This window comes from Acinonyx jubatus, chromosome B2, assembly GCF_027475565.1.
Source record: "Acinonyx jubatus isolate Ajub_Pintada_27869175 chromosome B2, VMU_Ajub_asm_v1.0, whole genome shotgun sequence".
NCBI lineage: Eukaryota > Metazoa > Chordata > Mammalia > Carnivora > Felidae > Acinonyx > Acinonyx jubatus.
The window spans coordinates 62,793,641-62,808,061 of record NC_069385.1 but is presented as its reverse complement, the minus strand read 5'-3'; the positions used below and the strand labels follow the sequence as shown (position 1 = coordinate 62,808,061).

Here is a 14,421-nt window from a genome sequence, read left to right as displayed (position 1 = left end):
TTGAATTGGTTATTCAAAAATCTCCCAACAGATAAGAGTCCTGGGCCAGATGGCTTCCAAAGGGAATTCTATCAGACATTTAAATCAGAGTTAATACCTATTCTTCTCAAGCTCTTCCAAAAAATAGGAATGAAAGAAAAGCTTCTGGACTCATTCTATGAGGCCAGCATTAGCTTGATTCCCAAACCAAACAAAGACTCCACTTAAAAGGAGAATTACCGGCCAATATCCCTGAGGAACATGGATGCAAAAATTCTCAACAAGATACTAGCAAGTCGAATTCAACAGTATATTAAAAGAATTATTCACCATGATCAAGTGGCATTCATTCCTAGGCTGCAGGACTGGTTCAATATCCACAAATCAATCAATGTGATACATCACATTAATAGAAGAAAGGATAAGAATCTTATGATCTTGTCAATAGATGCAGAAAAAAAGTTAGACAAAATACAGCATCCTTTGTTAGTAAAAACCCTCAAGAAAGTCAGGATTGAAGGAACATACCTTAACATAAAAGCCATATATGAGAGGCCCACAGCTAATATCATCTTCAATGGAGAAAAAATGAGAGCTTTCCCCCTGAGATCAGGAACACATCAGGGATGTCCACCCTCACCACTGTTGTTTAACATAGTGTTGGAAGTCTTAGCCTCAGTAATCAGACAACAAAATGAAATAAAAGACATCCAAATTGGCAAAGAAGTCAAACTTACACCTTTCACAGAGGACATGATACTCTACATGGAAAACCTGAAAGACTCACCCAAAAAACTTCTAGGACTGATACATGAATTCAGCAAAGTTGCAGGATATAAAACCAATGTACAGAAATTGGTTGCATTTCTATACACCCATAATGAAGCAACAGAAAAAGATATCTAGGAATCAATCCCATTTACAATTGCACCAAGAGCAATAAAATAGCTAGGAATAAACCTAACCAAAGAGGTAAAATATCTGTATGCTGAAAAGTATAGAAAACTTATGAAAGAAATTGAAGAAGACACAAAGAAATTGAAAAACATTCCATTCTCATGGATTGGAAGAACAAATATTGTTAAAATGTTGATACTATCCAAAGCAATCTACATATTCAATGCAACCCCAATCAAAACAGCACTAGCATTCTTCTCAAGGCTAGAACAAATAATCCTAAAATTTGTATGGAACCACAAAAGACCCCGAATAGCCAAAGTAATGTAAAGAAGACCAAAGCTGGAGGCATCACAGTCCTAGACTTAAGCCTGTACTACAAAGCTGTAATCATCAAGACAGTGTGGTATTGGCACATAGACCAATGGAACAGAATAGAGAGCCCAGAAATGGACCCACAAATGTATGACCAACTAATCTTTGACAAAGCAGGAAAGAATATCCAATGGAGAAAAGACAGTTTCTAGCAAATGGTGCTGGGAGAACTGGACAGCAACATGCAGAAGAATGAAGCTGAACCACTTTTTTTATACCCTACACAAAAATAAACTGAAAATGGATGAAAGACCTAAATGTGAGACAGGAAATCATCAAAATACTAGAGAAGAAAAATGGCAACAACCTCTTTGACCTCAGTTGCAGTAACTCCTTACTCAACACGTCTCTGAAGGCAAGGGAAATAAAAGCAAAAATGAACTATTAGGACCTCATCAGGATAAAAAGCTTCTGCACAGCAAAGGAAACAATCAGCAAAACTAAAAGGCAACCAATGGAAAGAGAGAAGATATTTTCAAATGACATGTTGGATAAAAAGGGTTAGTATCCAAAATCTATAAAGAACTTACCAAACTCAACACCCAAAAAACAAATAATCTAGTGAAGAAATGGCCAAAAGACATGAACAGACACTTTTCCAAAGAAGACATCCAGATGGCTAACAGACATGTGAAAAGATGCTCAACTTCACTCATCATCAGGGAAACAAAATAAAAACCACATTGAGATACCACCTCACAGCGGTCAGAGTGGCTAAAATTACCAGCACAGGAAACAACAGATGTTGACAAGGATGTGGAGAAACGGAAACCCTCTTGCACTGTTGGTGGGAATACAAACTGGTGCAGCTACTCTGAAAAACAGTGTGGAAGTTACTCACAAAATTAAAAATAGAATTACCCTGTGACCCAGCTATAGCGCTACTAGGAATTTATCCAAAGGATACAAGAGTGCTGATTCATAGGGGCACATATACCCCAATGTTTATGGCAGCACTATCAACAATAGCCAAATTTTAGAAAGACCCCAAATGTCCATCAACTGATGAATGGATAAAGAAGATGTAGTGGTTATATAGGTGTATACCCATATACCAATAATACCTATGTACCTATATCACATACACACACACAATGGAATACTACTCGGCAATGAAAAAGAATGAAATCTTGCCATTTGCAACAATGTGGATGTGACTGGAGGGTATTATGCAAAGTGAAATTAGTCAGAGAAAGATATAATATGTTCTCATTCATATGTAGAATTTGAGAAACTTAACAGAAGACCATGAGGGAAGGGAAGGAAAAAAATAGTTACAAACTGAGAGGGAACCAAACCATAAGAGACTCTTAAATACAGAGAACAAATCAAGCATTGATGGGGGAGGGATGGCAGATGGAGGGGAAAATGGGTGATGGGCATTGAGGAGGGCACTTGTTGGGATGGACACCAGGTGTTGTATGTAGGGGATAAATCATGGGAATCTACTCCCCAAGAGCACACTGTATACTCTGTATGTTAGCTAACTTGACAATAAATTTTATATGTGTGTGTGTGTATATATATATATATATATATGTATAAATTCTCTTTATATATGTATACACATATATACATATATATATACCATATGTGTGTATATATATGTATATATATATACATATATACATATATATACACACATATATGTGTGTATATATATGTATATATATACATAAATTCTCTTTTTTTAAAGCAAGTATCGGATGTTCATGACGATGTGCCTCGAATTCCTTAACTACTACTGGTACAGAGAGGTTGCATTATCAAGGGAAGTGAACTAATATTAAGTGATATTCAGGGAATGGAACAGGCCAAGAGAGTAGAACGTCAGAGAACATTGGTTTCTAGAATAGGCAGAGACCCAAACAATCATATTTATTGAGCTGTCACCTGAGAGCAGTCCTCTCATGGTGGCAGGAAGAGAGTTGCTTTGGAAGCATTAATCTTTGGCAAAATTTGCCTATGAAACAGGTTCATCCTGTAGGACAAGAAGGTACCAATAGTTAGGAATGTCCTGCTGAATGTCATTAACTTCAAGGAATAAGAATGAATTGTGAAAATAATCAGGAAGGGCAGTTTTCTTATAAAGGAAGAATACTCAGACCTACACCAGGTTTGCTCAGAGCATCAGATGGCAAAAGAAAATGGAGTAATATCTCCAGAGTTTTAAGGTATAAAAGAATACAAATGATCTGTAGCTAGAGAAGTTGCCATTCATGTGTGAAGGTGATAGAAATATATTGTCAATGAAATGCCATGCTATTATATTGGGTAGAGAGTAATTATTAGTTTAGAAAGTCACAACAAGATAAATAATAAGTGTCAACTTAATAAATATACACCAAACTTGTGTACTGCAGACTCTACTTAGATAGCCAGTCACTCTCCTTAGAGGTCTTTTGACCTCCCTGTCATGCTGTCATGTACTGTCAGATGTTCCTAGAATAGGACCAAAATCCCAGCCTTTTTCCCTCTATGTTTTCAGCGAGGGCAAGTCTCCCCCTCTTTCTAAGTCTCCTTTAGGGTAGTGTTGCCAGATTTAACAATAACAAAAATGATAGGATGCTTTGGTATATTTGAACTTCAAATAAATAATGAATAATTATTTTCCCCTTTTCTCCTTCTTTCTTCTTTCTTTCTTTCTTTCTTTCTTTCTTTCTTTCTTTCTTTCTTTCTTTCTTTCTTAGTTGTAGCATATCTCATGCTACATTTGGGACATAATTGCACTGAAAATTATGTGTTATTGATCTGAAATCCAAAGTGAACTGAGTTTTTGGTCTTTTATCAAGAGAACACTCTCTGTTCTAACCTGTATCTCTTCAGGATACTTACACAAGCTGACTCAAGCTTTTGGAATTAAAAGTGAACTAGGGAGGAAATTGTTTTCAGGTGAATTCTGCTTTTACCCAATCCCGAATAGTAAGCACAGGGCCTTATTTCATAATAAGCTAATAAGTGAAGGAAAAAGGGGAAGACCCAGGGAAAACTCTCATAACTCAAAAAAAAAAGTGCTTCTTATTACCTTGACTCTTATTGAGGGAAATTTCTTTGTAAGAAATGTAATGTTGGAGGGGTTGGGCAAGAGGGAGGTCTTCCAAATTTTGTCCTTCAGTGCATACGAAGGCTTTTCAATAACAAATAAGGTAGCATATAACCTGAATAAAATATATTTTTTTCCAATCATGAAATAAATTATTCACAGTCTCTGTGTTTAGTGCTGACTTGATCCATGTTTCTCACTTCTTAGCACCAGTTTTCAGTGTGAAATAAACCAGATGCTCTTTTAAAAACATATTCCTAAAAATCCTTGATTTTAAAAAGGCAATAGATAATTTTTTTAGAATAACACTAAAAGTAAAGGATTTCATTTTTATTTTTTTAAGTTTATTTATTTATTTTGAGAGAGAGAGAGAGAGAGAGGGATAGAGAGAGAGGGAGAGAGAGAGAATCCCAAGCAGGCTCCGTTGTTGTCAGCACAGAGTCCGACTCGGGGCTCAATCCGAGGAACTGTGAGATCATGACCTGAGCTGGAATCAAGAGGCCAATGCTCAAACTGGGCCACCCAGGTGCCCCAAGGATTTTATTTTTTTAAAGAGGTAAATAAGTCAGGCAATTTCGGATTAAGTTTTCATTAGTAACTTCTGTTAGCAGAGTTTAGTCAGAGACCCTGGAGGAATATTTCAGCCCATGCTTAAAAGAAATGTCACTGCCACAACAGAACCCCAAGTCCCTGATCTTCATCTTGTGAATGCAGATATTGTTCATGAGGGATTCTGGATGTAAATCTGTCACTATTGCACAACAAATAATCCAAATTACATGTCTCTTACCAGTGAGCAAGTAACATATTTTTCACACATAGGCAACAAAGCACTCATTACCTGACTCTGATTTGTTTCATCTACTGAGTTTCTCCCGTGTGCTGTGACTCTAAGTCAGCAAGTGACTTTACATGTATGTACCTTTTAAACTTATCATATCTAAGATGGAGTCACTGAACCTTCCTTTATCCTGGAATTGGTTCATCCCCCAAGCTCTCTCATTGTAGTCCAAGTTGCTCATGGCATGTGATCTGAGAGTCACCCTTGATTCTTCTCTTCGTCTCACTCCTCACATCCAATCCTCAAACAAGTCCTATCAATTCTGTCTCCAAAATATATTTTGATGATCTTTGCTGCCATATTTCACACTTGGACCACAGCAATAACATCCAAAAAGGGCTCCCAGCTTCCATTCTTGTTCCTCTATTACCCATTTTTCATACACATACCGAATAAGAGTTTTAGAAATGTAAGTCAGATTATGTTACATCCTTGCATAAAACCTTCCAAGGGCTCCTCTTGCTCTTACAATAAAACCCAAACTCCTACAAGTCCTGTCTCATCAGGTGTCTGAGTACCTCTGAAGCTTGATGTCATGCACACTATTCCCAGTCACATTAGCCTCTTTTCTTATCTTCAAATACAGCAAGTCCTTTTCCACTTCAGAAACTTTGCACTCACCACTTCCTCTGGCTAAAATGTGTTTCCCATCTTTTTCTCTGATTGCTTATTCTTATTCTTTACTCAAAAGTTACCTCCTGTAAGGGGCATTCCAGATGAGCTACCTTAAATTTGGTCTTCACTTTACTACCTTTTGGAACTCCCCCCTCCCATCACTCCTGTTTCCCTCATAGCCCTCAGTAACAGTCTGTTTATTTTTCTCTATGTCTTATTCATCACTGTATTCACTGCATAGTATATACCATATAATAAGTGCTGAGTAAATATTTATTAAATGTGTAAACCCTCTAATACCTACTGTAATATAAATGCCTGTAAACTATGAACACATAGGAATTGTAGCAAAATGATGGAAATGATATTGACAAGGCCAACCAGGAGAATCCATGTTCCCCACCTGATTCCAGTAAATGTGATATTATTAAATATTGGGCTTCCCAAGTGATTTTAGAATTCATAGTTATTTTTTTGTCAGAGCCATGGGTAAGCAACACTTTTTTCTTTACCACAAGAAAAAGCTGGCAGCTGTCAACAACACCCATTTTCCACAGAGTTCATAGGATTGTTCTCTGAAGACCTTACCTATGACCGGAACTGCAATTCTCATTTTGAATTGGCAGCTATTTGAATTGTGTTTCATAAACTTCCTGATTCTTAGAGGCATTTTTATAGGATGTTTTGGTCACAAACTTAAAATTGTGCAATTTTATAGATTTATGTGTACTAAGCTTCTAATTGGAGTATTGATTTTTAAATCTCTGTAACTATTTATTTTAGATGCAATGAAGCATTATCATAAATAATTGAAACTCAGATAACAAAGTCCAAATAAATTACAAAGAACACATTATAATTTGAGGTAATTTCTATTGCATTTACCATCCACCACCTGACAAAATATAGCGGTTCATACTTAGCAGCTATACCTACAGAATAAAATAGATTGTAGTCTACATGTAATTTTGACCTCAGTTACACCTGTAGGTTATTTTTTTTAATTTCTATATATTTAATAAGTAAAAATTATAATATATATACATATATATATATATATAGAGAGAGAGAGAGAGAGAGAGAGCGCATTTTCTATACTGGCTTTTCCTACCCATCCATCTAGGAATTTAAAAAATACTTATTGAGCCACTATCATGTCCCAGGCCCTAGACTAGATGTGGAAGACCTAATGGTAACTAAGGTGGATGGTGCCTGTTTCCTCCTGGAGTATATTATATCAGGGAGGTCACATAGCACTGCATGACCTTATACAATTTGCTGACTCCCATGAAATTGGAGGATGTAGTGTATTGTGTGGGGAAAAGGTAAGGTTGTAAGTCAAGATTTCTTGGAGGAAATAGGTCTTATTGAGGCAGAGTATGGGAGAAAAGATTCCAAGAGAGGGAAAAGCATTTACAGAGGCCCAGAGGCAAGAGAGAGCATGGCTAGAAGAATTGAAAGGTATACAGGAACATAGATGCAAAAGAGGAAGGTGCAAAGATATATTCAAAGGGTCCAGATGATGCAAGGTCTTATGAGTCTAATTAGAGTTTGGACTTATCATAAAGACAATGGGATTCAACTGTGAATAATGTGATCGGATGTATGTTTTAGAAGGTCTTCTTTGGATGCATGATGACAAATGGATGGGAGGGAGAGAAGACACTAGGTGAAGAAGTTGCCAAAAATAAAACCACTTTTAGTCAAAAATATAATGGGGTAAATTAAAATTAAAAATAAAATGCAATGACAACTCCAGACAGATGGTAAGGTTCACAGAGCCAAACTTGGATTAAAATGCATAAAATATATAAAATGTGATCTAATCAAATGCAAGATGTATGCTAAATTCATGTTCTACTGAAATTTAAGATGCTTAAATAAGGAAATAGAAAAGTAGAGCAAGTGAAGCCACATTACCACAATTACTCAGTGCCATCCCATGTACCCATATAAAGTATGTCTTCCTTTCATATGAAAGTCCAAATGGTCACTGCTGCATAGCCTGCAAACCCAGGAAGGCAGTGGCATAAGTGTCTACAGCATTTTTCAATCAGCACCCTGCAACATTAACTCCTTCATCCACCTGATATAGAGAGCATTCTAATCCTATTGTTCCATAGAGAATCCAGGGTAAAACTATTTGATCCCAGATAATTAGTTAATGGCATTATATATAATGAGATGCTTTTTTGTTCTTTCTCTGAACAATGTCACTAATATGCAGACCTTCACCTTGAGCACCAATGACACGGTGTTAAGATGCCATGGTTTAAAATGTAGATAATTTACTTCCTTAAAAATTTTACAACTGCACACCCAGCATTAAAAGACAACTGTTTTGACTTATTCCTTTTACCACTTTTTTCAGCTTCCTCTAAAGAAAGGAGAAATACTTTAAATACACCTTCAAACCTGTGCAGATAGGCAGGGCAAACTTCTAACAGTATAAATTGAAATAAATTGTTAAGTGTATGTTCAGTTCCAGATTTTGAAGCAAAAATAACTTTGAACATTTTGGGGCTAGAATTAACAAATATTATAGAATTTCCTTCCCACATTTGAAATTTTAATTTCATAGTATTTTCAGTCCTCTGGGCTGAAACGAGGACCAGATAATATTTTAGCAAAAAAGGTGTTTTGTTTTCACGCTTTCATCATGCAAAAATAACCCAACTAATTTAGCCCTAACTTTCAAAAAATATTCAGTTACATACAGAAATCAACTATGTAATTCTCAGGCCAAAGGAATATTTATCCGAAAAGTCTGAAGCAAAGACTTTTATAAAAATATACTCTTCCATAAAGTTTTATTTTCAGTCATTTTTGACATGATGTAAATGAATCACTGCATTATTGCCTACTAGTTATCTCTTATCCTTGATCTGCCAGGATTTTGTAATTTTTTTGGTATAAATTTTGATCATTTAAATTAAAAACCTGAGGCCAAACTTAAATATTGTAATTTTTAATAATTATAAAAACAATAGCGGTGTGCATTTATGCTGTGCTCCCAAAATGCCAGACACTGTGCTAAATGCTATGTATACATCATCTCTTTTAACTGTACTGCAGTCTTAGGAGGGAAGTGAAATTGTTATCTCCAATTCACAGTTAAGGAAACTAATTCTGAAAGGATTAAATAATTTGCACTGAGCTACTGTGTTAGTTTGTGATGGAGCCAAGATTCCCCTACCCCCTGCCTCTCTGACTCTAGACTCCGCTCAAAAGTGGCACCCCCTTGTGAAACAGCCCCTGGCACAGCCCCAGTCAGAACAGTCAGAGTGAGTAGGAATAAAGCCAAGGGTAATGAGATACTATCATACATTATAGTAGGTATAGATGAAAAACTATATACCTAAACCCTCCGATAAATTACGTAGCCATAGGAATTATTAATTCATTGTGTTGACTCCTATGGTGGATTGAATCAACAGATGTTTAAAAGCCAAATTAAAATTATTTACGGTACCTTAATACTGGCAGAAAGTATCAGCTCAATAATAGCAACATATTAACTTAGTTGTTAGGATACTTTGGCCTAAATCTCGAGCTGTCAGTGGCCATTCTAAAGATTTTGGATAAGCACAGAAATATATGTTTTATTCAGTTTCCCTTAGGATTTTCACTCAACCAGCTATTCTGAGCACCCCTTCTAAGAGGATACTGGCATTGTTAAGTGCTGGAATGAGGGACATTCAGGTGAGTAGTAAATTGATTTTGACCTTAAGGAATGTACATTCCATATTTACAATAAGGGGATTAAAACATGTGAGGGAATTGCAAAGTATAGATTGCTAATAATAAAATTATGTATAAATCCCAATAGTATGTGAAATAAAAAACACTTCTGCCATAAGCAGTGCTCTATAAGGCACACATGATTTGCTTGGGGCTCAGCTCTGACTGTATCTCTTTCCATACTTCACTCTTGCTCACTTTGTTCTTGCTACCTTGGGACCATGTATCTGTTTCTTGAAATCTCTGAGCTCAGGGACTTTATATTTGTTCTTACCTCTGCCTGGATACTCTTGGGCCAGCAGTGCGTATGGCCGGCTCCTTCTCATCTTTAAGGACCCAAGCCTTATGTCCTGTTCAGAGAGAACTTCCACGACCCCTTTTTCTAAAGTGGTCCTCTTCTATCACTCTCTTCATTTCTTTCAGAATACTTAAAACCATCTAATGATAGAATGTAATAGTAATTTCTTCTGTTTTGTACATTTTGAGAATGAATTAGCTGTGAGAGTGATTAGGTGTCCATATCACAGATAAGTGATTAGGTATGAAAGACTTGATCAGGATTCGTGTCCGTGCACAAGTGGAAACTTCGGTTACTGATGGGGGCACTCCTGTGTACATGCCCTAGAAGTCAATCCCAATTCTGGATTCAGATGAGAGTTGGAAGGAAATGCAGAGGTCTGATGTCACCTGGTTCTGTCTCAGTAGGTTTGGATTGAGTAACAGAACCTGCTTTCCCAAAGTTCCCAAGATCTTCACTGGTGACCAGCCTCCTTCTGAATATAGTCATCTCTTTGACAACATCCTTGTTGGATCATTATCTAGTCACTGTTTTAACATTTCTGGTCATCAATAACTCAGTACTTCAAAAGCATACATTGATTTTAGTCATGTAAAATCTTTTTTTAATATAATTTATTGTCAAATTGACTTACATACAATACCCAGTACTCATCCCAACAAATGCCTTCCTCAATGCCCATCACCCATTTTCCCCTCTCCCCCACCCCCATCCACCCTCAATTTGTTTTCTGTATTTAAAAGTCTCTTGTTTGCCTTCCTCCCTGTTGTTAACTATTTTTTCCCCTTCCCTTCCTCCATGGTCTTCTGTTAAGTTTCTCAAGATTCACAAATGACTGAAAACATACGATATCTGTCCTTCTCTGACTGACTTATTTCACTCAGCATAATACCTTCCAGTTCCATCCACGTTGCTGCAAATGGCATGATTTCACTCTTTCTCATTGCCAAGTGGCATTCCATTGTATATATAAACCACATCTTCATTACCCATTCGTCAGTTGATGGACATTTAGGCTCTTTCTATAATTTGGCTATTGTTGAAAGTGCTGCTATAAGCATTGGGGTACATGTGCCCCTATGCATTAGCACTCCTGTATCCCTTGGGTAAATTCCTAGTAATGCTATTGTTGGGTCGTAGGGTAGTTCTATTTTTAATTTTTTGAGGACCCTCCACACTATTTTCCAGAGCAGCTGCACCAGTTTGGATTTCCACCAACAGTGCAAGAGGGTTTCTGTTTCTCCACATCCTTACCAGCATCTTGTAGTTTCCTGATTTGTTCATTTTAGCCACTCTGACTGGTGTAACAAAATACAGCATCCCTTCTTAACAAAAACCCTCGAGAAAGTCGGGATAGAAGGAACATACTTAAATATCATAAAAGCCATATATGAAAAATCCACAGCTAATATCATACTCAATGGGGAAAAACTGAGAGCTTTCCCCCTGAGATCAGGAACACGACAGGGATGCCCACTCTCACCATTGTTGTTTAACATCGGGTTGGAAGTCCTAGCACCAGCAGCCAGACAACAAAATGAAATAAACAGCATCAAAATTGGCAAAGAAGTCAAACTTCCACCTTTTGCAGACATGATACTCTACGTGGAAAACCCGAAAGACGCCACCAAAAGACTGATACATGATACATGAAATCAGCAAAGTTGCAGGGTACAAAATCAATGTATAGAAATCGGTTGCATTTTTATACATCAATAATAAAGCAATGGTCACGTAAAATCTTGATGTTCATCCAAAATTTAACCGAAATTAGCCCTCCCATCAACTTTGCAACCTTCTAATTTCTGCTCATAAATTTAAGCCTACACCTCAACACTAACCTAACTCTTTTGTTTCACATTATAGCACATATTTGAAGACCTATACCACCTTCCCAACTACATTTTCTATTCTTCAGGTTAAACATCTTCACTTTCTTTTACTCTTCTTCCTTTTAAGCAACAAATATTTGATTAGACACTAAAGTAACACATCCATTCCTTTTATAATTCTAGTATTTTGCACTATACTTATACTGCATATGCAACCTACAATTTGTACTCTTGAGACCCCATTGTCCCTTAATGTGGACTCCACACATTTAATAATATACTGTTAACTCATTTGTTGAGCAGTGCATTACCTTGTATTCCAGCATTTCTTAAACTTGTCATTCTCATATTTCCATCACCATTTTACCATATTTCGGTACTACCAGTACAGACTTGATGATTTTCTTTAAATTTTCTCACTTTTGACCTAAATATTGTTTCAAAAGAGGTTTTTATGCCACTGCCATAAAAAAACACTAATATTACTCTACAAATGGAAAGAAATTATAAAATAAATACAATGAAAATGTTAATACAGTTAAAAATAAAAAGTATCTGTATCAATAAACATAGTTGTGTTTTAAATGTCTACTTAAGAAAAAAAAGTTCTCAGTGAAAGGAATAGAACTATTTTCACTAGTCACTAAGTTTATAATGAAAAGAGGCACTACATAAATGAGTAAACATCATTTTTAGTTAGATATTAATTACCTCTTTGAAGTTTTGGTTATGTATATCCTTAGACCAGAAAGTGATAGATAACATCAGCTACAATATAATTTACATTTTTAATGGCAATAGGTGGCCCTTTGACCAGTGGGGAAGGAGTTGCAAAGCCAAAGCTTGGTCAGCATTCTTACCCATTAAACTCAGCCTTCATTCTTGTTCAGGAGGCAAGAGCATAAAACACCTGTGAAGTGAAAACAGCTCCAAGGATGGCAAACTGGGCACATCCACTGGCCTCTATTCTCCCACCATCCCCTCAGAAGGCCTACTGTATCCACAGGAAAGGAATGGGGGAGAAAGGAGTTCATTCAATGAAAAAATGGGGAAGCAGATAATAGCAACAGCTGACAAATAAATGGAAAGATTGTAAATGATTGAACATATCCCCAAATGTGACTCTCTTTAGCTGTGGATTAATCCAAGAAGCAATCTGACTTACACTGCCCTGAAAAAAATCTCAGAAAGTTCAGTAACTGGGTAATACCAAAGATTTCTGAAGACATGGATGAACATAGGGTTAATAATGTAAAGAATTGTTAAAATATTATTTAAGAAGCAATCATAACACTAAGGTACCCCCCTCACCAACTGACTGATGACTAGAAGTTTATTCTCTGGAAAGAGTAAAACAGGCTCATTGGACTCAGACAAGCTAAGCACAGTTAAGGTCAGGAATGGCACATTGAAATTAGAAGCATTGGTGAAAATTTTCATCTTGAATATTGAACCTCCAACTTTATTTTCCACCCAATTCCCATAATGCTAACAGCCGTGATTCTTTCATCCAAGCAGGAGATTGGAGCAATTTTCTCTGAAGAATATGACTTTAATAAGACCAAGAGAAAGAGACTAAATCTGCTGACACCTGGGTTTCCATCTCCATACCCCCATATGACTCAAAAGTAAGAATCCCTGACAATGTTTACATACACATACAGAGGTTCCACCTAGCTTTTTATTTGCCTGCTCTAATATCAGTAGACACTTGACAAAGCCTCTAATGTGAGAGGGAGATCAAAACAATCAAAATAAAGCAATCAGTGCTGTGAGCACCACACATTAAGAAATAAAACCCTTGGGTTTTCATTTAATAATCAGTAAACATTGGTTAAGCACCTACTGTTAGGGATTATGACCAATTGTGAGGTGAACTGAATCAGACAGAAGGAGATCATGATTTTCTTGAAAATGTTCCATTGGAGGGCATGACTTAATGGTCTAGCTAAAAGGGCATGCTAACATGATGCTAACCACCTACTCACAGATCACCATCCTCCCAGTCTAGGCACTGGGAAAATATGGAGAAAAGTTTTCATCTACAGAAAAGGCACAATACACTGACCTAGGATTGCTGCTTTAACCTGATCTGATAAAGAAGCCAAGAAAGCAAATCCTCAGTAATCATGAGTTTTCAATTGAGTAGTTCTACCCAGTAAGGAGGTGAGGAGTGATGGCACCAATGACCATCACTGACCAATCTAGTAGCACCTTCTTTCTCCATAGATAGAAATGAGTAAAGGTGGGAGGAGAAGTCAGTGGTGCTACTCCAGTTGAGGTCCCTCCACACAGAAACATGAGGAAGGGAGAATAAATGTTCCTCTGTAACACCTGTTATGTTTTAGACTCTTTTCTGTAAGAACTGAAAAAAAAACCCATTCTTTTTCATAGTGTCATTCAATTTACATTTACTTCAACTTATTTTTACTTAATTACTTTGGAACAGTCTTCCCAAAGTTTTGACATATTTTCAAGATCTGAATGTAATAATAACCAGCTTATCTACCTTTTCTTGGTTCTACAAATTTGAGATCTTATCCTTTCTATACATGTATCCAAATAAATAAAGTGGTACTACAAATATGACAGAGGATGAGACCCTGTTCCTCCATGGTAATGATAACATATTCCATGACTTTGGGGGGTATGATCATTTGACCAGTTATAAATCTACTTACCTAAACAGAGTTTATTTTGAATTCTTATCACCAAATAAACATGAAGAAATTTTACCAAATTTTGTTCTGGAATTCACATATTTGATGTTAATGGCAAATTCTTCATTCATTTATGCCAT

General features: G+C 36.5%; 1 long non-coding RNA gene across 3 annotated transcripts in view; it reads left to right on the top strand.

Annotated features, from left to right (window-relative positions):
- LOC113598756 (uncharacterized) overlaps nucleotides 1-14,421 on the top strand; it is a 943,191-nt gene that overhangs the window by 884,316 nt on the left and 44,454 nt on the right. Inside the window, exons 10-11 of one of the 3 annotated variants that reach the window (XR_008298453.1) lie at nucleotides 9,361-9,452; nucleotides 13,140-13,249. The exons of the other annotated variants lie outside the window; for them this stretch is intronic. This is a non-coding gene — a long non-coding RNA (uncharacterized LOC113598756). The remainder of the gene's footprint in view (nucleotides 1-9,360; nucleotides 9,453-13,139; nucleotides 13,250-14,421) is intronic. 3 annotated transcript variants of the gene reach the window in all.